General features: G+C 42.1%; 1 long non-coding RNA gene across 7 annotated transcripts in view; it reads left to right on the plus strand.

The window, feature by feature from the left end:
• The first annotated feature begins 6,716 nt into the window (after positions 1-6,716).
• LOC120379773 overlaps positions 6,717-27,477 on the plus strand; it is a 66,890-nt gene continuing 46,129 nt past the window's right edge. For 6 of the 7 annotated variants that reach the window (XR_005587582.1, XR_005587585.1, XR_005587580.1 and 3 more), the window contains exon 1: positions 6,717-6,827. This is a non-coding gene — a long non-coding RNA (uncharacterized LOC120379773). The remainder of the gene's footprint in view (positions 6,828-27,477) is intronic. The other variant, XR_005587581.1, reaches the window with a different exon arrangement.

Genomic DNA, 27,477 nt, shown 5'->3' on the forward strand with positions numbered 1-27,477 from the left:
CACAGGTATGTTATACAGGGTATTTAAGATTTTATTTTTTAATTTTATTTTAAATTCTCAATTCTTGCCACTGAAGATTAAATCTAATCTGAGGGGTATGTTCACAAAGCAATAATTTTTGTGTACCATTCACCTGAGAACTGAGTAGAATGAGTGCATGAGGTACGGTGCGGATGCGACTAATGGCGGTTCTGAACTACTCTTTGCATATTTGTATATGTTCCCAATATAATTCTGATGTATATGATAACCATATAATAAAAGTATTCTGGATAGAAGCACTGAATGTCTTGTTACCCGGAAAGTGTTTTCTTTCCATATTTTGTCAATATGGGACACTAGAGGACGTTGTGTATTGTCATAATTACAGCACTTTGTTCAGATTAACAGAACAGAAATATGTAGTTGTTTGCCAGTAAAACTAATGGTTTCAATTACATGAGTCATGTATCTCCAAGAACTTTTTTTTTAAGCTCTCCATATCATGCCATCTGCCTATTTAAACTAGAGCCACATTTTAAGGCTTCCTTCTCATAAAAATCTGACCCAGGCAGCTTTACATTAAATTTGATTAATCAGATGATTATACTCTATATGCTTAATGATGAATGCTTGCAAATAACATGAATGTGAAACTGGATATCTGACTTCCAGTATTAGCCCCGTTTTATAGATTTGGGGGGGTGGGGAGAAGGAACTGCAGCCTGGAGAAGCTTGTCTAGAGTGCCTAAGTCACAAGAGAGGTCTGTGGCAGGACTGGGAGCAGAACCCTCAATGTCTAGAGGTGGTGGTACCTTAACCATAAAGCTGTCCGGCAGAAACTGAAATAAGTTTGTTTAAAAAAAAAAATCTTGGAAGCAAATATTCACACATTCCCATAGGCCCTCAGCACCAAGTCAGGATTATTAGATAGTGCAAGATTTGGTATGAAACTGAGAGTGAAGGATGCTGACCAGGGCCGGCTTTAGGAAGGGCGGGGCCCAATTCGAACAGTTTCAACAGGGCCCCAGCAGGGATGACTATTAAAAAAAAAAATGTAAAAAAACATGTGGGGCTTGTACTCACCGGGCGGTGCTCTGCTCTGAGTCTTCGGTGGTGCTTCGGCGGCAGGTCCTTCACTCGCTCCAGGTCTTCGGCGGCACTGAAGGACCTGCCGCCGAAGTGCTGCCGAAGACCTGGAGCGCCGCCGGGTGAGTAAAAATTAAAAAGGTGCCTCTAGCCAGGGAAGGGATTTGCACTGAGTGCGGGGCCCTCTTAGGCGCGGGGCCTGATTCGGGGGAATTGGTGGAATTGGCCTAAGGCCAGCCCTGATGCTGACACCAGACTGAGGTGACTGCATGCTAACAGCTCAAAAAACCAGATGGCAAATAAGAACCCAAAATGCATCTTTTTTTTTAATTTTTAAAAACAACAACAAAAAGTCCTCCGGGTGGGTAGGTGGTTTTGTGGAGAGAGAGGCTGATTCATGAAGTTTTGAATACTTGGGGATGGGCAATCTTGGAAAATATGCTTAACATCTGCCTAATTCAAAAATATGCTTCAACTCATTTGTACGGTAGTGCTGTGAGGGCCAGTGTAGATGTGGGGGGGACGACCCATTTTGCTAGGCACAAACCCGGAGTAAAGATGTTATCTGCCCTAAAGACCTTGCACTCCAGGTAGACGTGATAGACAGGTGGAGAGGTGAGCTGCTTGTAAGGTCTCCAAATTTTCTTTCTGGGGGCCGTAGGAGGAGGTTGGTGTTTTGATATATAAATTTTTTTAATTGCTACAACGAAGGCCTTTCAATTAAATGGATTTTTTTAATGAGATTTTCCATTTCTGTGAAAACTTTGAAACAACTTCTTCCTTCTTGTTCTAGTGTGTATGTGGGAAACAATCCTACCTTCTCTCACTATTTCACTACATCCACACACACACACAAGGGGAAAGTGTGTGTGTGTGTGTGCTGGCTTCCTCTGCTTTCCAATGAAAAACGGGAGAGGAGAGTGGGAAAGAAGGAAGCACCCCGTCCCAATTATTTTTTCTTTCTTTCACAAAATATAGTAACCTTCCCCCACCTTTATTTTATTTTATTTTTTTCCCCTCCACTCCTGATTAGTTCTAGTGGGAGGGGAAACAAACAAGAAAACGTGACGGTAATTTTGTCTTGGGTCATCCAGAAGATCATTATCAGAGCTGGGAAAAGAATCTAGGTCTTGTGAGTCCCAGTTTTTGTTCAAAGTACAGGGGCATCACAGTTTAATTTTTTTCTGCAGAACTGCCCCTTCAGCGTACTACAGCAGGATGCTTTAGATTAGCTCCCAGACAATGGAATCTTGCTTTTTATTAATGCACAAAATCAAGCTCTGAAATAATTGCCCCCTGGGATAGGAAATAAGGATGGTTTCCATTTATTCCTATGTGCATTCGAGCAAAACCAGCCAATTGTGTAGCGGACTGACTAGTGTTCTATTTATATGCCAGAACATTAGGAAAGTTGAGTTTCCATTAACTTAATGCCTTTGTTGTACTGTATATTTCAGATATTACATTATTTGAGGCTCAATTACCAAATCAGCAGTCCCAATGATATAATAGAAGAGAACATTGTTCTTGTACTACATTCACTCAACAGAATGGCTAAATTGTGTGACCTGAAGTCATCTGTCATCCAAAATTATTAGTCTACTAAACTACTGTAAAGTTTTCCCTAACTTTTATAAGAAGCTTGACTGCTAAACAACACTGTCAGAGCAGCTAACAAAATACCCTAGAGAACAGCTGACATCCCAGACTTCCTCTGTTCTGTGTCTCAGCATTTCTCTTTTTGGGATGTAAATTTCTATGCCTGGTCTTGGCTCCATAAAATATGTATATTTTCAGAGCTGTTTGAAAAATAGGATTTCTTCTTCCAGGGGAGATCCTGAGATTATGAAATTTTCTTTCATCTCAAATCAGGATGAAAATTAGAAATCTCTGAATTTTTCACAAGGAAATACTCTAGAAAATTATTTTGAGATTATACACGTTTTTATAAGGGCAAAATGTTTAATTTAAAAACGAATGACATCAAAATGAAACATTTTGACCTTGTTGAAATTAAATGGTTGGATCATTTCCCTACCTTTAAGCTGTTTAAGCCGGTCTCTGAAACTCAGAATCTGCCTCTTTCCCCTTCATTGGCTATATGGCCACTTGTGGCTGGGCCCTCTTCACTCCATTCTCTTTCCGCTGCAACTCTGAGGCGGCCCAACCTCACGCACGCTTGCTCACTGTCTTGCCATCTCCCTCACTTTCCTTTTCTCAACTCTCCTCCGGTACCCAAGCAATCTCTGCAGCTGCCTCATACAAAGATTTTTGTAGCAGAAATAAAACAACTATTTAAATGACTTTCCCTCTGTTGCAACTCTTCCTTCTGAGGGGTACGTTTTGAGGTCATAAATTATTCTGGGCACAGTTGTCTCTTTGTGTGTCTGTTCATAGCCTAGCGCAATGGGGCCCTGATCCCGAGTCACGCCTTGGGGTGCCACTACAATAGAAGGAAGCGTTCTACAATAATAGTACAAAATGTTTCCTTACACGAGTGTTTACTGCAGTGACTGGGGCACGTGTTGCAGAGTACTTCCTCATTGGTTGTTTTTAGTAGGGATAGGTAATGTCAGAATTTGTTGCAGAACTTCTGTTCTTTAAAGACTGGCAGGAGAGAGGAGGCATTCATAATTTAAGCTTACAAAAATCCCAGCTCCTTAAGGCATGTTTGCTTGTCAAAGTCACCATAAGGGGCAAAACCTGGACACAATTTGGGTGAGTGGTTTGTGGACCCTTTGGAAATCTGTCCCTAAGCATGATGGCAGCTGTGTAAAGTGCATGTCTCACTCACATTTGTTCGTGCAAACAGGACTTTGCTCATAAAACAATGGGTAAAACAGGTGCAGTGGGTCTGGATGTATTTTGCATGGGTTCTGCAGTTGTGTAGTTTTTTCCTGTAAAATTTGTTCCTCCAGGCCTTAATCAAAGTGCAGCACGCTGGATCTCAGCCAGAACTACAGCTCTAAACAGCTGTACGGCTGCATGAGTCCTAGCGAAGCATTGATCATGGTAACTAGTGTTGTTGCCCCCATTACTTAATGATGTATTATTACATCTACAAGTGCAAATAACCTTGGCCCTGTGCTGGAACAGTATTACTAAATGGATACTTGCAGTAGGGTGTATCCTGTATCATTCGCTTTCTTTGGTTCCCTCCCTCTTTCATTTTTCAGAGTATTAGATAAGTAAACTTAGATCAAGGTTCAGATGTCATGGTGAACTCCTTGGATGTACCTACATTTCTTCCAAGGACTTTACAGTTAGTTCCTATGTGCATTTATTGTGTAAGTGTAACCCACACACCTTCAGGGTGTGGTGTTCTGTGCCATCGAGTGGCACTGAAACCACTTAGAGAGAGCTGGCTTTTGGCTCATGCACTAAGCTCCAGAGGTCCCAGGTTCAATCCTGCCCGCTGAGGACCGGAGTCTGGCGGTGTTACGCAAGTTCTTAGCCACAAAAATTCCATTTGTCCTTACCATTGGCAAACAGCCCTCCTAGCTGAGATCCGGGGGAGGTTTAGTTTGCAGGCTATGCCATGCCACATTTTCTGAATATCTCATTTGATCATCAACACCTTTATCCGTAATCTTAAATCTAAACCACATAGCCATATACGTGCTGTACCAATCTACTGTGCACCATGTTTGTTTACCAACACAGTGGAATGCTTCAAGTTGCATGACTGTTTCTGATAAGTTTTAGAGCCCATGTTTTCACAGTATTTAAATGTTGCAGCAGGCAGCATAGGAGCAAGGGAATAATTACAGCACATTTTTTGGTGCATAGGTGTAATAAAAAGAGCACTTCTAGACCGTCCTTGCCAATGAGGGAAAAGTTGAAGGGCAGAGTTTATGAATTTCAACACCACACTCCACTAAGAAATATGCCTAGCTCTTTATATATAGAATTTTTGTCAGTAGAACTCAAAGTACTTTAGAAAGGAAATCAATATCATTATCGTCTTTTACAGATGGGGAAACAGGCACAGGAGGAGATGGGGACTTGATAAAGCTCACCAAACAGGCCAGTGGCAGATCCAGGATTCCTGTGCCCCAGTCTAGTGTTTTATCCACACTGTTCTGAAGATAAACTGGAGCATGCAAGGCAAAATTGCTTTATTAAGCACCTCATTGCTAGCTATGCAATGCTATTATTTCCAAAGGTCGTCCTTGTCATAGTGCCTTGATTTATTCAGAGGTGATACCATGATTTCTCATAACACTATGTTGCAGCGTGAGGATCTGAGAAAAATGTATCTACCCCTAACTGCAATAACAATGTTCAAACAACGCAAACAATAGGAACAATGAAGCTATTACTGCAACGTCTTCAGTCTCCCTCATGTTCGACCAGCCCTTTTCTACACTAGACAAGATACGCAAAGCCCAGGAGGGGAAACAAAGGCATAAAGAAGTGAAGTAACTTGACCAAGGTCCTCTGCAGACCAGTAGCAAAGCCTGCAATAGAAGCCAGGTCTCCCAACTCCCTGTCTGGTGCCCTATCCTCTAGCCAATGGCACCCCAGAAAGCAAACCTATGAGAAATGTAGACTTCAAGACAGACTTTGGTGTAACTTTTTGTTGTGGACTTTTTAAAAGGATGGTAAGCCCTTAAAAGGGGAAGTGCACTTTTCACTGTGGCCACCCATCCATATATTTAGCTGCTTTGTTTGTGCATATAATGCACAGGAGGGATTTGAAATGTTTGCTGGGTGAAAATGCATTAGAACGAAAAGCATGTCTATGAGGCACTAAAATACAGAGCTAAATGAAAAAATTACACATTGTCTGAATTAATTAAAATCTATATTTTTCCTACATTTCGACAACAATGTTGCTCCATATTTAATGGAAAGTTGTTGAACCAAGGAAAGCAGAGAAGTGAAAGAAGGCCATTTATGCCTAAAATGTCAGGAAAGCATGTTTTTATAGGTAATTAATTACATGTTCCAAGAAGCAGTTTAGTGGTTAGAGCAGCAGGCTAGGTCCTACATTTTCATGAGTGATTTTGAGTGTCTGAAATTTTGGGCACCCAACTTGAGATACCTCAGCAATTTCCAGAAAGTGCTGAGCATCTATCCTCTGAAGTTAATGCCCCTTTAAGATATCTGAAGTCTGACACCCAATTCAAATTCACCACCCTACAGGGTTTAAGCACATGCTTAAGTGGTTTCCAGAATCAGGAACATAATGGGAAAAGTTCCCAAGACTCTTTTTTTTTTTTTAACTACAACTCCAAGTCAGAGGCCCCAGTTACAGTACTTTTGAGTGTTGCAGCATAGATGGGACCAGGACATGTCCTGATAACAGGTGTAAATCCTTGGACTGTTCAGGATTTTAACCTGGTTATGGAGATCCAGATAAGTCCTATCTATGTTACACCTTTTAACGATGTTGTAACTGGGCACATTGCCTTAGCTAGAGATGTAACATGGCTAGGGCATTAATTATAGGTACCTTCTCTCTACACAGCAGAATTTACTGTTTCTTTAACAGTTACATCACACATGCCATTCTCAGACGTCCATACTAAACCTGAGGTTAGGAATTAGCCTTTGATACCTTCTTAGCGGCAGTGGGTGTGGTCAGATGTGAGCTGGGTGGTGTAGTGACTTTAGTTCTGCCTCAGACACTCCCCCATATAAATGAGCAGTCAAGCAACAGCTGTTCTTAAGGGCAGGTTTCCTTCTCTCCTACAATCATAAGCTCAGCTTCCCTCAGGCCTTGCTGTACCACCAATATTAGCCACTTGGCTGAGGTAAGAAAGAGGCCTCTATATTCTAGTTTGTCATTCAGTCAGGCTGCACACACCCAATAACATATGTTACACTCCCTATATTTCCTCCATTGCAATTCTGTACCATTTAGTCCATAGAGCTGTGAAGTCAGGAGTTTCTGTGCTATAGAGAGTCTACATCTTGTATATATGTATCGCTATTGTTCTGAAAGCTTTGGGAAATGCTGCTGTGGAAAAAAATCATATACTCCCATGTGAAGCCTAGTGTTGGATAATTAGGGCCTGAATTACTGCTTCCTACCTTTAATAATGGGTGCAGTCCTCCTACCATCCTGGGTTTGTTTGTTGTTTTATCTCCCCCTGCTTATCTGGAGTAGGATGCAAAGGGTGACAAGTTTGCACAGCTCCTACTGGCTCTATCAAAGAGAGGTTTAGATAGAGCAGTTCCTTAAAGACCAGGAGGGCTTCCACTTGAATTCTGACTGTGGTAGCATTTGAGATCCAAACTGGAAACAAGTGGTTTTGCTTAGATTACTTGGAGAAGTTATAGTGGCTTATGCTAATATGTTTGAAACAAGAATGGTCTCGGACTGATATTTCTGAAGAACGTGGAAGAGCAATACAAATGTTAAAGTCATAGGATAAATACAATATAAATGTAATGCCAAGAAGTTAAGTCCTCCATTCTGCTTTGAGATCTGTTCTGAGAGTGAGGGGGTATAAACTGATATATTCTATCACAGCTTTTCCTCTCCTTTTGAAACTGACTGACAAGTCACTAGGTATAAAGCTTTCTCTGAGGCTTAGAAGTCTGTGGATCTGAGCTAAGCTTGTGTGTCACATGAGTGTTTCTGATGTATCTCAAAATGTGAGCAATAAAGGTGAGTGGAAAATTTGGATCTGGGCTCAAACTGCCCAAATTTTAGGATGCTGTGAGCTGAAGATTTGCTTCAGTTCTGCATCCCAATTCAAAATCTTATCCCTCAGATCCCCGTCAATATGCAAGAGCCCAGTGTATTTGTTTGGCCAGGCTCAGGCACTGCCTCATTGCTGACTCAGATGGACAAGGGCCACCTAGTGAATCACCCACCGTTTCCTGCAGCACCTGGGTTCTCCTTGGAGGTCTCCTATCCATGTACCAAGCAGCCCTGAGCTTGCAAGATCTGACAAGATCACAGCTAGGGGCAATATGGCCACAGGCCATAATTTTACATAACTTCTTAAAATTTGCATAATTATTTTAGAAGAGAAAAAAACGGATGGCTCACTTTTGTACATGAGGATGAAGATAGTAGGTGAAAGAGCCTTTCATACTGGGGTATTGAAACCTCAGCTCTTCCAAAGAGGATCTCTCTCAATAATTGACCTTGATACTCTTTCAAAGGGGATTTTGCTGCATCTGGGTGGTGCTGGAAGGCACTGAGTTAAATTTGTGAGTCTGATGTGGCATGTATGGATTAAAAAGCACCCAGCAGCAGCAGCAGCAAAAAAGCATTTGAATAATAAGGGAAAACATCTCTCTTGAAAGACTGTACGTTTTCATACTCTAAATGTGTTCTAGCTCCATGAAGGGAAACCCCCTTGTTGCAGTTAGGGTCATGACATGGGATCCTCTCCCTGAACTGCAAACCAGACCTCAGGAGTCATAGCAGCAAATCAAAAAAATAAAGCGTTTGTGTTTTTCCCTCATCACAAAGAATGAAACTACGCTAATGCAGATGCCAGTGCACAGCTTCTGTGCCCCTTAAATCCCACGTACACCCTATTTAGACTAAACTCTTTGGAGCAGGGACCACATTTTTGTTTTGTGCTTATACAGTGGCTAGGTGCTACTACAGTAAAAATAATATTTTGAGGGTTTAACTGGTGCATAGGTCTTGTGCTGGTAAGAGGGGAAATATTGCCCAAAGGCAATTGGAGAGTCTTTTACTTGGGCTCTGTGGATATAGCACTCTGCTGCATGGTGTAATGTGGAAAGACATTTAACAAATATGTGGATATGAGCAAAATGTTCACAGAAAACCACAAAGCCAACATGGAACTGAGCCTGGGCTCTGATGCATAGGTGAAACGTCTGTCTGTGCTCATGAAAGTTTGGCAGGTGTGGCCTACTGTAGTCCTTATGTCCATGGAGCCAGTGAACCTTCTTCCCTGTAGCTGCTCCACCCGGAAACAAATCCAAGAAACCCTCCTTATTCTAGAGATGGTCCCATAACAAAACTTTGAATCTAAATACTCTCAGACTTTGATTGTGTTCAGATACAAATCTGGCCTTCCTGGCTCATGCTTGCTTCTCCCAGAGGATTGTAGTGGATGGTGGATGAATGTAGAGATGGGACTTGTAGGGAAGAGATTGGGGGGAGGAAGGGAAAGAGGGAGGTCTTCTGGGAGGTTTCATTTTGGCTAACCCTGAAAACCAAATGGTAGGATTTGGTTCACTAATCCCTTTGTGAACCACTCCATAAAGGGCTCCTATAGATATAGTCTACTGCTTAACTTTGGGCTTGATAGTGGTGGCCACGTTACCTGGCTGTGTGATGTAGTACATGTTCTGAGAGCCAAGAGATAATTGTGTCTGGGAAGATTGTGGTTGAGAGAGAGAGAGAGAGGGAAGTTCACATGTATGTTGAAGCACCTAACTGCTTTAGGAGCTTGGGGAACTTTGGTTACCAAGTGCCTAAATCCCTTTAAAAATATTTAGGATCCTAAACCAATTGGGCATTGCAATGCTGAGCATAATAATGCCTAACTACCTTTAAAAATCTGGGCCATAGCCTCTCTTTGACTGAGTTCCCCATCTGTACAATGGAGATAATAGCTCTGCCCTATCTCAGAGGGTGTTGAGTATAAATACACTGAATATTATGATGTAGTCGGGTATTACAGTGATGGTGGGGGGTGCATATAAACACCATAGATGGGGGAAAGCTACATGGGCAAGATAGCTTCCCTCTGCAACGTGACTTTACTGGTTAGGCAGGCTTTCATTTGAAAATCTTTCATAAACGTGTGCAAAAGCAGCCTGGAAAAATTGTCATGAACTCTTACTAGCCCAGGGACAACATCTACTTGCCTTTCCAATGCTGTTCAAAAACAAATAACAAAAATAAAACCAACCAAACAACACCTTCCCCCCTCCTAGAAAACTTGCTTGTTGGAAGAAATACTTGCCTGGAAGCAGTGGATGATGTGAACTCTGAGCCTGCAGTAATGTGGCTTATTTTAATTTGCAGACATTTTTTTATCTTAATTTTTGCAGCATCTAAATCAGGGGTAGGCAACCTATGGATGCGTGCCAAAGGCAACATGCAAGCTGATTTTCAGTGGCACTCACACTGCCCGGGTCCTGGCCACCGGTCCGGGGGGCTCTGCATTTTAATTTATTTTTAAATGAAGCTTCTTAAACATTTTAAAAACCTTATTTACTTTACATACAACAATAGTTTAGTTCTATATTATAGACTTATAGAAAGAGACCTTCTAAAAACGTTAAAATGTATGACTGGCACATGAAACCTTAAATCAGAATGAATAAATGAAGAATCGGCACAGCACTTCTGAGAGGTTGCCGACCCCTGATCTAAATCTTCATCTTTTGAAAGGTCTCTCCTTGTGGATCAACAGGGCAGATTGCATGGTTGTTGACATGAGGATACAAGAAAAGCAGGCTCTTTCATAGGTGCTTCTTTTGTGGTTTCTGTATGCAGCTCCCTGAAACCTGAGACTGGCTTGGATTGGTGAGCATTTAGGGCTCTCGGGGTGTCACCAAACCTTTCCAGTCAGAAATGTGGAGCATGCTTTTTATATAACACATCAAAGTCTGGATGCTGTGGAGTATCTTCTCCCAGGAATGTAATAAACTGTAGCACAATAACAGGTCAAGCAAGCCAGGCTGTTTTATTCTTGCTGGGTGTGAGCATGGAGCCTGGATCTGGTGTCACCTTGCTGAAAATCTCCTAGCTGAACAAAATCTTGTGTTCTAGTCAGATTTCCAGGGTATAAGCCAAACACATGCAAGATGCAAGCAAAGCCAGCTGTGGTAGTGGAGCCTGGCTATCCTCTAAACATGGTGAGTTGTGACTCCTACTTCAGCCAATAGTTCAGTGATCGAAAGATCATTGTCAGGGTCTTTGGGGAAGGAATGTGAAAACTCAAAATCAGGAACTAGGCAAAGAATGAAGAGGAACTGGTCCTCTTTCCCCATCCTCTTATTCATTGCCAGAGTATATTTACTGAAATCTTTCTTGCTGGGGCAAGGGCGGCTGCCTCCTCACAATGCCAGAAGGGAGGAAACAGTGTCTAAGAATCTATTTAGTTTTGCCTCTTATGGCTTGAAGTGGTTTCCACTGTATACAGGGCTTACAGTTTTGTCCAATGGCTTTCAGCACCTGCACTATACAAATTGTTCCAACACCGGTAACTTCTACATGAAGCCTGAGGCCTGGACTCTAGCTGTGATAATAGCCATCTGGTGGTGTTTCTGCCATCAGGGTAGCTGGGGAACTGTCCCGCTTAGAATGATGTGACAATAAACTCAGAGTAAAATACATTTGCCTTCATCCCAGGTTGGTGCACCATTTCCACGAGAGTTGTTCTTCCAGATGAAGGGGTGATATTAGATATTGGATCAGCTGCTCCATTGCATTGCACTGCGTTGGGTATCCGGCTCCAAAGCAGCAGTAGCAGGACTTCGAGTCAGGGCGGCAGCTAAAATTTTGTCTAGAACTGCCACTGGGTTAAGCCAGTTTGGATTCCTCTTTTTACAGAGGCTATTCTTATTACTGCTTCCCCTGCCAGCACCAATTTGGGGTAACATGACATATGGGGAGGCTCTAGGCATTTTGCTGCCCCAAGCACGGCAGGCAGGCTGCCTTCGGCGGCTTGCCTGCGGGAGGTCCCCGGTCCCGCGAATTCGGCGGAAGCCTGCGGGAGGTCCGCCGAAGCCGTGGGACCAGCGGAACCTCTTCAGGCAAGCCGCTGAAGGCAGCCTGCCTGCTGCCCTCGCGGCGACTGGCAGAGCGCCCCCCGCGGCTTGCCGCCCCAAGCATGCGCTTGGCGTGCTGGGTCCTGGAGCCGCCCCTGCATGACATTGTTAGCTGCCTCTATCTGCCCTCCTTGAGGAGAGGGATTCCCCAGAGTGAGGTAAAAATCATGCTGTACCTAGGATTAGGGGCTTATGTGGGGAATAGGGTTAGTCACTTTTGCCAAAGCCATTAGTCTCCACAAGCCATTCTGCCATACTGGATTCATTTGGGTGTGGTGGAAGAGGCTCCCTGTCTCCTGAACTAACTCCCATTCTTTACCAAGGGATAGCTTCTTTTAGCACTTGCTCTCATTATTTTTAGTGCAATCATATCCATTTTGCAACTTAACCTTTTCTGCATCACAAATTCAGCCTCTATCTTACCTTGGGCATCTACATGGATTGATTGAAGCACAACTGTGTGTCCAGCTTAACTTCCTCTATTTCTCAGATCTTTGTCCTAAGTAAAATGATGGACTAGTTAGCAAAACCTGAGTAGAATGGAAGGAACAAGACAGAATCTGATGCTTTAATCTTTCTTTCTCTTCTGGTGCTCATGAAATTGATGGCATTGTAATCTTAAAGCCACAGGGCTCCAACACTGTTTCTATCTTCATCTGATTTTTATTTAGTGGCTTTGTTGGGAGTCCCCACCATATGTCCACAAGGCAGGTGTTCTGCTGACAGCCAGACTACTCTCCTTGAAGCACCAGTGGAGTTTCTCATGTGTAATGACTAGGAGCTCATTAACGAAGGCCATGAACGAAATCTGCGGAAACCGAGTGCCTTGCACAGATTGATCTGTGCGTGATTATTGTTTCTCCTCTCCCATGAAAACAGGCTCTCATTTCTGCATGATCTCCCTCTCCAGCTTTATCCCCAAGGGGAGTCTGAATGGACACAGGGAAGGGAAAGAACAGAGGTTAGCACAAGGGAACTCTCTTTGCAAACTGTCCTTCGTATGTAGTAGTGGTGGCAAACGAAAAGAATTCTTCACAGTTTGGAGAAAACTAACGTACGAAAAGCTGAAATCTGCTATAGTCTCCATTCCACTGTAAGAGAGATTCATTGATTCCAGGGGCTTGATCTTATAGTAATGGTTTCTCAAAGTCACCAGGTCAGCCCTTCATGTACACTATGGTTTTGCTTACGCTGCAAGTAAGGGTGTGACTGTAGTCCAGGCAGGCATATCCTAGCTTTAATCTAGCTAGCACTGGTAACATAGATGCAGGCAAATGGGCTTCAGCATAGGCTAGTCTCCTGAATATATACACCCAGGCTTCCTGACTGGCTTGTAGTTGAGTGAGCAGCTCAGGCTGAAGCTTGTGCCACCATGCCCACACTCCTATTCCACTAGTAATGCCCACACTACCTTTAATCTAGCTATGCCTACTAGTGCTACAATCGCACCTTGTGGTGGAGATATGCCCTGTCTCACCTTGCCCCAGAGCCCTTTCATTACAAATGTTTCCAGTGTTTGCATCACGTACCAATTTGTGGAGCTGCACCAAGATAGCTAATTCAGCAGGAAATTAGACCTTAGACATTCCTTAATCAATAGACGGGGAATATGGCAGTTGAAGTGTTCTGGATTTTGGTTTCTGGGTTGCATGGGTGGTGAGGGAGATGGTTGCAGAATGCCCTTGTATGTTGACATAATTCTCATACAAGAAAATTATTAATGGCAACAAAAGGAAGCCAAAGGCTTTGGTCAGCCCAGACTGAATAACTGATGCGAGGAGTTCATGCTTTTTCTGCTCATGGAATAGGTGAGTAGATTGCAATTTTCTTAAATATATTCAATGTTGTCTTTTTGGAACTATTTATTCTATGGATTGATCACAAATATTCAAAACTCGTGATGCGATTCTTGGCTTGATAAGCTGCATGGTGCTGTTTCTGTTACCTGACGGGATAAATGTATGGCCATTTCAGACACGTGTATTAGCTTAAAATTCATTGTCTGCTAATACACTTACAGCTTTGAAAATGATTCTGTGCACATTTGTTTGCCTGCTTGGTCACAAACAGTGATATGAGCATTGCAAAAGTGAATTCATTTCCAAACTTGAACCAATATTTATATGCAACCTTTTACAGTATTTGCCCAGCTCTAGTTGCGAAGGTCTCTGGAAGCACACGAGGGTGATTAGTAGTCTGACCAGGTATGTATCATCCCCATTTTACAGATGGGGAAAACTCAGGCAGAGGGGTAGTATCGCTTGCCCAAGGCCATAGAGGGAAATCAGTTTGGAAATGAGGCTAGGATTTGGGAACGCCTGGTTCCCAGTCCTGTGCTCAGGCCACTAGTGGTTTGCAACATATTGTTTTTTGTTCATCTGTTGGATTCTTTCAGGAATGATTGCAGTAGACCTGCATTGTTAAAATACTGACATAGCACTGGTTATGGTCTCAAGCCAACAAGATTTCTTAATCCTTATGGGATACCTTATTGAGGGTATGTCTACACTTACAAATCTGCAGCGCTGGTAATTGCAGCGCTGGTCGTCCAGCTGTGCAGGGCCAGCGCTGGTGTGTGGCCACACTCACAGCTACCAGCGCTGCAGTGTGGCCACATTTGTAGCATTTGCAGCGCTGTTGGGAGTGATGAATTATGGGCAGCTATCCCAGCATTCAAGTGGCAGCAACGTGCTTTTCAAAAGAGGGGGGTGTGGGGCAGTGTGACAGGGACCGGGGGGGAGAGAGAGAGAGTGGATTTTTGGAACCGACACTGTGCAAAATCAGAAAATTTTCCCACCCCCTTACTGTTAACTGCAAACAACCTGCATCCAACATACTCCCTTCCCCCCTCTGCCCCTCCCCCAGGGGCGGCTCTACGTTTTTGGCCGCCCCAAGCAGTCATGCGCGGGAGGCGCCCCGGAGCCGCGGACCTCCCGCGGGCATGACTGCAGAGGGACCGCTGGTCCCGCGTGGCTTGGCTGGACCTCCCACGGCTGCGGACGGTTCGCGGGTCCGGCGGCTCCGCTTGAGCTGCCGCAGTCATGCCTGCGGGAGGTCCAGCCGAGCCGCTGGACGAGCGCCCCCTCCGCAGTCATGCCTGCGGCAGGTCCGGTCATCCCGGGGCTCCGGTGGACCTCCCGCAGGCCCAGCCTGCCACCCCCCCCGGCCGCAGAGGACGCCCCCCAGATTTTGCCGCCCTAGGCACCAGCTTGTTTTGCTGGTGCCTAGAGCCGCCCCTGCCCTCCCCGTTTCTTTCAAGCAAAGCAAACACTCAACCCCTGCAGGGGTTATCTCATTTCATTGTTGACAGTAGTTACAGATTAATGACAGCAAACAGGAGCTATTTGAAGCAGCTCCCGGTGCGGAGCCCGGAGCTCCGAATTGACAACAAAACAAAGAGAGGCTGCATAACAAAACAAAGGGAATAATTTAGTTAAAAGCATTCTGGGATACTCCTTATACCCTGGAGGCCAATAACAGTGCTGGTGAGTGTCCACACTTGATGACCAGCGCTGCAGAACCAGCGCTGCAACCCTTATACCCCAAGCAGACCTGGGTGTACGGCCAGCGCTGCAGCCAGGGAGTTGCAGCGTTGGTTGTGCCCTGCAAGTGTGGACAGGGTGTAATTGCAGCGCTGGAAAGCCTCCACCAGCGCTGCAACTTGCAAGTGTAGCCAAGCCCTGAGTCTCAGTTCCAGTGTATCTCAGCAGCTGCTTGTGACCTCTCAGTAATGAGTCACTTTTGCAACAATAAGATAGTTACAAGTTTGATGTTTGTTGTAAAATACTTTGTATGAGCTAGGATGTAGCTAGCTCTTGTAATAAAGTATATGACGAACCTTTCCCACAAGCCTTTGCAATCACCACACCCTAACTAAGCGCTTCCTCAAATATCTATGACTAACAACTCCAGAAATGTGTGCAATTACCATGACTTGTGGTTCAAACTCCCCCCCCCCCCCCAACCACCACAGTAAATGCAAATGGCCAGTTAAACACGTGATTGGTTATTTGTGCATACACTTACTATGGAGCCATGTACATGTATCTCTCAAATTTTCACACCCAGTTCAGAACATTTGGGCTCATTCTTGAGATGGTCATAAGATTCCTTCTCCTAATTTGGTTTTGCTATAGCTGACAAAGCTGCCTGACTCGAGCAGTTCTGAGAAGCATTGCTGAAATCTGATGCTTAACATTTCACTGTGGATTTTTGGCTTCAAAGTGATTTTGTTATGTCCCCAGAGCCTGGTTAAATCCTTAGTTATAATGATTGCACACTGAAGGGGGCTGTTACATAGAAATGCTGTCCCATAATGGCTTTGTTGCTGTGGAAAATCCGATGTTGTTTGGTCATTCGCTATGAGTTCCCTAAGACATCAAGACATTTGCCTCAAGGCTACAAACACAAAGCTACAGGCAAAACCCTCTGGACATAATGAGTGGGCATTTATGCAGAACTAAAAACTGGAACAGCTGAGCAGTAGATCTATGAATAGCAAGCAGGCCTCTAAGCACAAAAGACATCATTCTGGAATAAAAGGTTTTATAATGGTTCTGACATCTTGAATGTCAAGATCATACTACGTTGTTGTAACTTTTTTATGTTTGTTTGTTTGAACCACATTCCTGAAGTAAGACTTAAGCAATTAAAGGGTATGAAGGAAACCTTATGGCAGTATTAGGAACAAAAATTCATCAGTGGACACCTCTGGCAAGATCCATCGCTTTGATCATAATCGCTATGGAACAAACCTCTTGCTTCTGTGCTGAATGAGGATTTTTTTTCCAGGGTTCTTTACACCACTAGCCCTAGAAGGATTGATTCTAACGTTAACTGAGAAGTGCCTTCTGATGGAAGGGAGAGGGTCGGATTAACCATAACCTATGGGGTCAGGGAGTCAAGCAATACAAAGAAGGGTAATCAAACTCAGAGTGACTTGGATCAACAGGGAGCTGGAGGAATTCAACGGTGAGAAATGTAAGGCAATGGGAACTAGCACAAATATCATCCAAGAGGTCTAGGAGTGGGAGGTGTGTCCAGCTCTTAAGCCTTTAGCATAATGAAAAATGCAGCAGAGAGGGGCTGAGTGAAATAGAGTCTGGGGTGTGTGTACAGAGCGGGGAGGGTGAGGACACGGGGAGAGAGAATCTGGAGGGGAAAAGGAGACACACATGCACCCTTTACTGTGTCCAGCAGCTAGTCTTGCCTTTGACCGCGTTTGGCTATCTTGAATACACAGGCTTTAGCTTTAAAAACCTTGACTTGACTAGGCTGAGGGGAGGGACAATCCTTGATGTGACTGCGAAACAGGTGGTTTTTTTTTGAGTTTGGATATTTGTTCCAATCCTTTCAACCTAGATCTGGTGTTTACAAAACCTCCAGACACTGAGGTTTGCTCATCCCTACCACAATGAGCTATGAACTATGACGATGAGAGGAAGGATGGCCTTGTTAGAGGGCTACCCTAGGACAAAGAAGACCCTGGGTTCAATTTCATTGTCCACCACAGACTTCATGTGTGAGCTTGGGCAAGTCAGTGAGATCAATGGGACTCGAGGAGCTGGGCTTTAGATTTCTCTCTACCTCAGTTCTCTGTCAAATGGGAACCACAGCACTGCTCTACCTCACAGGGGTGTTGTGAGGGGAAATATATCAAAGATTATGAGGTATTCCCATAGGGCAGGGATGAGGGGCCGCATAAGTACCTAAGGTACATAGACACAGGAACTCAAGAACTGTTTCTATTTAAAAAGACAGATCCAATTTCATGGTCCAGCCTTTGTTTCCCCCGTGCCCCCAGGGCAATCAGGGTGGCAAACAACTAGGCCTGGCCCTGCTTAGAACCCAGTGCACAGACCAGAGAACAGTTTGTCCGTCCCAGGTTGTGCAGCCACCTTACGGAGATTAATTACTGGAGCTGGTCGGAAAAGCTTTTGATGGAACCATTTTCTGTGGGAGAAATGCAGGTTCAGTCAAACTCAAAACTCCTGGTGAAATTATGTTAATTTTGGCAACATTTCATTTTGGAGGAAAAAATGGAAAACAAAGTTTCAGTACTTTTGTTTTGCAATTGCTTTTCATTTCAAAACCTCTTCATTTGGTGTTATATTTATATTATGGAAGAAAGCTGGAATCTGAAACATTTAGTTTAACCTGAAAAGAATTATTTCTGGAATTTTGCTTTGGAAAACTTAGGAATTGTTGAGTTTCATTCTGATTTGGAATTAAGCCAAATTTCAAAATCCTTCATGAAACAGAATATTCACCCCCATGCACAGCTCTACTGATTACACTGTTTAGTGTTTACCAATGTAAGGACATTACTAAAGAGATGCTGGTGTTTACATTATCTGTGGCTTTTAGAATATAGTCAAAAGAAAACGCACAGTAAAGCCCGTTATTAAGTAGCTCCCTGCCAATTAGAATGAAACCCAAAGTTTGTAGAACAAAGGTTGAGCAGATTTCCTCTGCTCCTTGGCTTTTTTATATGGTTAAAAAAATGACTCTTTCCATTCAGCTTTTCAATGTGTATAGATGTGTAACTGTACCGGCAGAATGTGTGCAATTGTGTATCTAAGAGTCAGATCCTCACTCATGTTGATTAAAACCTAAATCTGCAAGAATCTGCATGACTTCTTGAGGACTAAGGACCTAATTGTCATGAGTGAGGTTGCCTGGATTTAGCCCACAATTACCATATTTGCCCATGTAAATTGCAGGTTCATGAGCTGTTAATCAGTTTGAGTCATCTGTGCATACAAATCCTTTTTTCCCACACACTTGTGGTTACTGTGCATGCAAATTGGGGGCCTGATCCAAGTCCAGTAGAACAGGGCTTTGAATCAGGCTCTTGGTGCACAAATTCCATGCTCATATTGCATACATGCACTGTACAGCTAAATAGAGCTGGGCAAAATGTGTCTATTTTGCAACAGGGAAGCATTTAATAAATTTGTGTTAGTTTTGCCAAATTGTTTCAGTGAAAAACAAAAATCAATGTTTTCTTTTGGTTTGGTTGAAACTACTTTGTCTCAAAATTTCCTTCATTTTTCCAAAAAATTAAACATCCTTAAGTGGTTAAAATTGAAACAAAATGTTTTGATTTGTGTCAGAACAATTTCATTTGACCCAAAATATATAAAATTCAATTTTTCAAAAATGTTGAAATATTTCATGTTTGATTTGACCCAAAATCTTTTTTTTAAAATTTTTCATAATTGCCAGCAAACCAAAAAAAATCCATTCTTTTCACAGGTCTACATCTATACTCTGAAAATCTGCCTGACATTCTCTAATTCTAGTTGCCATGGTATGAAATATGTTAAAAGAAGTTATATGTTCTTTCAATGTATTTTAAAAGCCATTGTCTTTAACAATACAATTCTCAAAATAGTTTTCTCAGTTGGCAAACAGCTGTCACAAATCAATATTTATTTGTTGACTTAAGCAACTGTGATTTGATGACACTACATGTATGTGAAATTCCAAGAAGCTTGGACACTGCATGCGCCCTAATGTAAGTGCTAAGTCCTAGCACAAGCCATTCTTCCACTTTGGTTTGACCTGTTTCCGGACACTAATGCTGTGTTTTTACAATGTTTGATGTATGATGAAAAGGAATTTAAGGTTTGTGGAGATGACTCACTTGCCTAGAGTAGTGGATCCAAGAAACAAATACAGATGTGACTTCTAAACTCTTCTTTGGCATGAAACAATACCAGGACTTTTCATGCTATAAACCACAAACTATGTCCAGCGAAGACTAATCAACACGTTTTGTGGTTCAAATGGTCGGAGATCTTCTGACTTCATAGGGGAGCAGGTAATAACTGTGTAAACATCTTTTGGTCTTCTACTAAATCTTAGCATTATTTATCATCTCTAGATTCTTCTTTCAATTTGGAGGTAAATTTTGGCAGGCTTTGGGGCTTGCCAAAATAAGGGTGGATTCACACGTTACCAAGTCTCTATTCAGACTGGCCTCAGCACCGCACAGAATGGGCACCTCTAGAGGCCCTCAGCAGGTCCTTTTGCATATTGAGCAGTGGGGAGGTATTCTGGGATATGGTCCATGTGTTTTATGGTTATCTCTCCCTGTGGCTGTTTGATTATTTCCCTCTTTATCCTGTTGACAGCGTTGCTGCTGGAGCCTAAAGCTGGCCTGGACAAGGGTGCAAAATACACTGCAGAATCTGTGTTAATTCATGCTTGTCCTGTCATAAAACCTGAATAGAGACAGAAATTAGCTCTTCATATTTATAGCATAATTGTTTCTCTAAAATATTTATTTTTTTATTTTAAACTTTGCAGTATAAGAAACAGGCCTGAACCTGTGGACTGAGTTATAGAAACTGTTTGAGAAGATTAAGGTCTCTTAATTGATTACACGCAAATGGGTGTGACTTAATCCTAACCTTCCTGGGAAGAATTTAATAGGTCCTGTTAGTTATGCAAAAGTTGCCACAGTGTGTGCTCAGTTGAGCAACCAACTTCACTTGCAATCAGATCATCCCTTAAACCTACATCACTGACACTTCCAAAGTGAATGCACAAATTTATAGTCTTACCTTTCCGAAGTGTCCTTTGCTAGCACATTGAGTTCAGGAGTTTTGGCAACAGGACATGGGTATGTTCATCAGTCATGTCATGACATGAGATGAGAGAGTGGGATGAGATGTGTCAGAACAGAGCTGCATCCGCTCATGATTTTCATAAAAGCATCTTTCTGAATTTTACATTTTAAAGAATGAGGGATTTACTCTAGCTGAAACACCTCCTGCTTGCTTCTACTCACAGGAGAAAGGAAGGCCCAGATAGATGATCTTTTATAACTTATTGCTGTCTCATCAGTTTTTCTTGCTAAACTTTACTTGAAGCTCTAGAACTGCAGATGGTTCTTGAAGGGGATGACACTGGAGCCATGGGGTCTGTCTCAGGTGCCGATATCAGAAGAGACAGAGTGAGTTGATCACAGTCCCGATCATGTTGCCTCCATTCATTTGAAGACGTCACCAAATAAGTAAACAATACAGACCAAAAAGACCAGAGATACCAAAATTCCTATCTGCCCTTCCAAGCATCCAGGAGTTTGGGATTTAGAGGAAAGCTCTCAGGAGGGTGAGAAGGAAGTGATGTTGTATCGAGTAGAGTCGTAGAGAGTCATGATGTTTTGACATTGCAATATCCATGCTGAAGACCTTGTATATGTGATGGTGTGTTGTATGATAAGATGCAAATATGGCAATGCAGTGCAATGAAATTGGCTTGCCATTATTCCTTGGCTTTCATAGTGATTGTTTGCTGATGAAGCTGTTCTTGCAGTCTGCAAGTTGGAGGATGCCTGGGTTAAGGAGTGTGTTTACTTGCAAAATTTGCAAGATAATGGTGATCTAAAATTAATTCAATTGCTTAAGGCCCTATATTTTGTAAGAAGAAGGACTCAGTTTGTAATGTCAATTAGCTTAGAATATTGTATTTCGTTTTATACTTACCTGTTTTAAAGCCTATGGCCAGTCTTGGATTAAGTGGCTGTGACTCCACTGACTTCAGTTGCATTGAAATGGTTGGATTTGCCCCTGTGAGCAAATTATCAGCCATCATGTACTTCTTGGGGGGAAATGCTACAAGGTTTGTAGTGTAAAAAGAACACACAATCCCACTCTCTAAGAACACTGAGATGCTTCCCTCTAAATGCAGGTGCAAAAGATACTTTACTAAAAAGACATTTCTCCATCACCATTTATGCTTCCTCCTTAACCACTGGTTGGCCCCTCTAAAATTCAAAGTATAAATCTTATTCTCAGTGGAACTGACTATAAAGAGAGCCATTCAGAAATTTCATAAGCAGCTACAAACTCAGTCACATCATGAGACTGTAACCACAACCCATATAAAATGACTGATTCTGTTGATTACAAAAAATGTCTGCTTCCTCCATGTTTTTAGATTCTATGCCCCCTTGCTTATGCAAGGAACAGCTTCTCCTGAAGTGTCATCTTCCTTCAAGCATCTCCTTACAGTCCACTCCTTTTGCAAAGCTTTCAGTTCTTGCTATGCACACTCTTGATTTCCCCACCTTCTCGTATTGCATCTGAACTACAAATCCATGCATCATGTTTCTAAACTACATTGTAAACTCCTCAGGGCTCATTTTCAGCCAAAGTTTTCCATGGAGCCTAAGGGAGCGAGGCATTCAACATCCATTGGTGTTTGCATTTGTATTTTTTCCCCCAGAAGTGTGTGAGTGCCTTAATGCCCTGGGCTTCTTTGGAAACCCTAGACTTAGGCTGGGTCTACACTAAAATGTCAAGTTGAGCCAGCTGCATTGCTCCAGGGTGTGAAAATTTCCCCCCTCCAGAGGAATGTAGTCAAGCCGACATAACCCTAGTGTAGACAGTACTAGGTCAATGTCAGAATTCTTGGGAAGTGGATTACCTATGCCAATGGGAGAAAATATCCCCATTTTAAGTCCTGTTGAATGGGATTTTAAGCACATGTTTAAAGATAAGTGCTTTACTGAACTGGGGCCTTTAATGTTTGCACATTACCATACATTTCCCATGCATATGAGAAATCATGCTTCTAGCAGAAGTTGGACTTATTGAGCCATGAAATTTGATGTTTGGTTTGCTTAAAGAAAAATATATACTTTAGGCCAAATATTCAACCCCACCTTCCCTGCTCTTGTGTACAAAATTAACTGCAGCACACATTAGTTTTATGCAGGCAAACAGCTATTTGCAGATACAGATTGGAGAAGTGGACACCCTTCTACTTGTGTATGCTACTATGGGGTTTGCACATGCAAAATGGATCCATGTCCACTTGTTTAAATGCAAACCGGTTGCAGGCTAAATCTGTGCAGGGCTTTTGGCTAATAAGAGGGGGAACGATTTGCTGAAATGGGTTTCAAACTATTTATTTAATCCTAAGGGTCAGAAGTCATTTTCCACATCCTCTTCAATTGAAAAAACAACACAATACACTGAAACAATTCTGCACTTCAAGGTCTGCAGGAATTACTGGCACTTCTCTTGGCCTCATCATGCCTCACAAGACAGCCCAGGCTGGCACAGGAGGTTTTACAAACATGTAATTTTCCTTTACTTTTTTTTAAGGATCAGGAAATTGATACTTTTAAAAGGATCTCGACAGTGCAATTACATGTGTTTGGATTTGATGGAAAGTTTTATTTTATGGGTTTCATCCTTGTAATAGACTCCAGTGAATTTGCAAGTAAAAGCGTGACATATCTTCTGTAGGCTGCCTAGCTTTCTGAATCAAATCCAAATAGAAATGGGCCTGGACCAAAACCCCGTATGCAAAATTCCCCCAATTTTGGGGGGAAGCTTGGGCTTGGATCCAAACTCTACTCTTCAGGCTAATTTATAATTTTAATTATAAATACAATGAAATGTCTCTCTATTTTAAAAAATTGAATGTGGAAAGCTCCTGAATTCCTAGATTGTGCCTATCCCACTTCTTTTTGCCATGCAGGCTGAGAAATGGTGTATTGTTGCATTCTAAGTAGGTTGGGACATTGGAAGTAATCGGCTGACTAGTGTTTACTTTTGAGGTTGTAGGAACATGTTGCTACAGATTCTGCTTTTGTAGAGAACATTTGCAAAGAATGAGGGTGGAAAGTAGTGAGTTAATAGTGGAGGATGGAAAGTAGCAGGATCCCAGAGATGGGGCTGCATGTGGGAACGTCACTGTCTGTCTCTGCAAATGTGTCTCTGGGATTACAGACTGAGATCTTTCTGTGTAAACGAAACATCAGGTATTCCTTCCCCATGTAACAGATTCAGTAATTACTGCCCTTGCACAGTAGATGACAGATGTTGTTGTTCAGCTGTAAACTGCCCTAAATTACCCCCCCCCCCCCGTTTCATTGCATCAGAAACAAATGTTGATTTTTCTAGTCAGCCTCAGTTGGGTCAGTCTCAATACTTGGCCCCTCTAATAGGGACGAATGTGTAAATTCTTCATCTCCGTTCACTGGGATTTATCTCAGTGTTAATGAATATTGGATGGCAGGGTTTGTGAATATACTTGCTATTCAAAGCTCCAGCTATAACTGTTCATCCTACCACATTGCCTGTGAGTGTGCGTGGGTGTTATGAAAGCTAAGAGTGGTCTATATTTATTTTGAATTTTTGGTTTGTGTTTAGGAAATTGAACTGCATAGCTCATAAAAAGCCTAAGTGAGCAGGCTGCTGTTCTGGCACAGATGTCTGCTCCTCAATCAGCCCTTGCTCTGTCAATCTGCCGAAGCAACTCTGCCCTGCTTTTTTGACTGGAGAGCAGAGTTGCTTGGATGGATTAACTGGGTGACATCTGTTTGGGTAACAGATATTCATGCTGAGAAGGTGCTATTTGTACACCTCTGTTCTTTCTGGAAATAATTTCCAATTACAGGAGATTAAAACCTTAATGCATCATTATTTCACTCATGATGTCAACTCCAAGCACCCTGGCATTCTTGGGAATAAACCATCCCAAGAATGTTTGTTGAAAGGACACATTTTCTATGCATAGCAGTTGTTATGCGTTAGATCTTTTTTCCACGATGGCTTTAAGATATGTGGAAATCCAAAATATGGTTTCTATTATAAAGAAGTAGGAAGAGAATCAAATTAATTAAAAAAAAACTGCTGAAAAATTCGCTTTTGATCTAAATATGTAAATTGTCGCAATGAATTTTTCTGTAGTAAATACTGTTATACAGTCCAGGACGGTGCACATGTGGCTGTATTTCTTCTAATATGGTTTCAGGAAACTGCTTGTATAATAAGGTAATCTATAACTAAGGTACATTCTTTATAAAACATGGTCAGAGTGCGCTATGAAGGTGGATAAGTATTATTCCCGTTTCCCAGCTATTTAAACTGGGACACAGAGAGGTGATGTGACATATCCAAGGTCACACGGTGAGGCAGTAGCAGAGCCAGGAATAGACCCCAGGTCTTCTGTCTTCCAGTCTAATCATATTGCAGAGTTGCTTGAGTCATGCTGGCCATGCGGCTTTCCCGGGTGCCAGGAAATCTGCATAGTGTGTTCCTGCTGTAATGCTGATGGATTTTAATGATTGTATTATATAATAGTCACTCTTAAGAATTCTGTTAAAGTAGAGAACTCATTGTTACCTCTTCTGGTACCGGAAGAGAAGAGATTCTCCTATATTCTCAATCATAATGACCTTTTTATTTTAAAAGAACAACAAAAGAAGAAAACAAAAGTTGGATCTCTGAGATCACTTCGTAACACCAAGACAAAATTCAGAAGACAAAATACAGGACAAAATCCTAGCTCCACTGACTTCCTTGGTGGCAGGATTTTACCCACAAGCTAGTACACCATGCTAGGGTGATGAAGGTCCTTAATCTACATCAGATTAGAGATGGGCACTAGTAACAAAACCTGAAACTGGATTTCTAATAGCCCACAGCTTGGGGGTGTTGACACCTGAGGTTCCAGATCAGTCCACTAAGGAGATAGGTAATCATTTTGCAAAACTTGGACTCAAGTTTAGATCATGAATCCCCTTCACAAGGGTAGGGCCCATCCATGCTCCAGACCACATAAACCAGTTAATTATCCACCAACACCAAAGAGGCTAAAGTCAATTTAAAAACAACAATAATATGACCCTCTTTATTGTGACTTACTCTTTGGCTACAGTGGGAAATAACACATTAAAGGAATAAAGTGCGTGTGTGCGCCAAAGAAAATCAGCCAGAAAAGCAACAATAAAACTCTCCTGGGCAAATGCTGCAAAAGAAACCCTAAAGGTAGCCAAGCCAAGGTTTCTGTTTGCTCAAATTGGTACACAATGAAGCGTAACTGTTCTGCAGTCCTATGATGGCGCAGTCATGAATGAACCAGACTGTAAGCCTTCCCTTGCAAAAATTTCTCCTTATTTTGTGCCTTTTACAATTAGAGGAGCATTCCTGGTGCTTAACTAATAATGATTCCCCCGCCCTTTAACTAAAATGGCAAGGATAGAGTTCACTTTGCCAGGGCAGTGGAAATTCCCCATAGGCAGGGAAATGGCTTCTGTGATGTTTCTGAAGTCTCAGGTTCATAAGGATAGTTTCCAAAAACCACATGGCTGACTGGCTGAGACAGGAACCATGAGATTTGAATATGTCTTTGTCAGTAAATGTCACGGTAGGTGGGGTTTTCTACTTCAGAAAAGTCTCTCTACTCACTACAGGCTAAGGGGAGTCTCTGAAATGAGGGATCACAGTTTATGGGAGTGTCCAACCAATCTCTTGTGGGGAGACTCTCTGGCGCAGGTGATATACTGCCTTTTAATTTAAGGACGCTGGCTTGAATCTGACCTGGATTACTAATGACTGAAAGTTGTTGCGTGAGCCTTTTTGTTTTGTTTTTTGTTCTTTGGCTGCTTGAAATGAGTTAGTGGTATCTGTTCCAAATGGACAGATGCCCAAATGACAAAATAACTATCTTAATTGGTTAGCAGATGACAAATTTTTTTTCAACTTTATTTTTTGCTGAATAAGTTCTGGAAATACTATTTTGGCCTGTTAGTTATTTGATATTTGAAATTCTAGCTGCATTGGTTAGTTTTAATCTGAAAAACAGGCCACATGGCCCTATTTCTGTTCCTTAGTTGGGTGGGCATACCCCTTGTTCAAAATTTGCTGCCTGAATATTCTGTAGGATTTGAAAAAAATTAATTTCCATTCCTGCCAGTAAATTCGTTCACTAAAATATTAATAGAAAGTGTACAGACAAGGCCCAGAACTGAAGCCTTTTTTTTATTTGAGCAAATATTTGCATAATTTTTCTGAGGTATTTGCCCAGCTCCAATGATCAAACATGTCTGTTACTAATTAAACTTCCTTAATTACAAGGTCACTGCCAACTTAAGTCACATGTTGTCCCCCAAAAGAGAAACTTAAAATGAAAGAATTGTAGGAAATCCAATTTCCTTGTCAGTATTTGTATTCTGTTTACTCTTTACACTATTTTAAGCTTGGATGATAAAAATCAGTTAAGTCAGTTTCATATTTGTATGTAGTCAGTTTCAGTTCCAGTTCTTAATGCTGCAGAATTAGGGTTTCAAAAGCAATAGCACATATTTCGTTGTTTGAACTGGAATATGTTTTTAAAAAATAATAGTTTCATAAAACTTAAAGCTAATAGAATTGTGGAAAGATTTTTATTTTTAAATCAAATTAAAAACTAGGCCAAATTTAATTTGACAGCATCTCTTTAAAATGATAGTCTTGTTTATGACAGTATAGAGCAGAGGCACAAAAAGTCAGAGGTCATTTTTTTTGTATGAAGTATTTCTTATGTATGCGGGAATGTCTGGATGTCTGTACAGGACTGAGTCATCTTTTCTCTCATGGGATTTCTGGGGACAACTGCTATCAAAGCTGCTTGTGACAAACACATCTTAGCTGGTAAAGTGCCTCACATCACTGGTACATTTTATCTGAATCGTCCATTAAAGCAGTATATCCCATTCAAGGTGTGTCTATGGGTGCCAAAGAACAGAATCCCTTAAATTAATACCATATTGGGTCAGATCGATGGTCTATCTAGCCCAGTGTCCTGTCTTCTGACAGTGGCCAATGCCAGATGCTTCAGAGGGAATGAACAGAAAAGGCAATCATTGAGTGATCCATCCCCCATCATCCACTCCCGTAGCCT

This window comes from Mauremys reevesii, linkage group 13, assembly GCF_016161935.1.
Source record: "Mauremys reevesii isolate NIE-2019 linkage group 13, ASM1616193v1, whole genome shotgun sequence".
NCBI classification, from domain to species: Eukaryota; Metazoa; Chordata; order Testudines; family Geoemydidae; genus Mauremys; species Mauremys reevesii.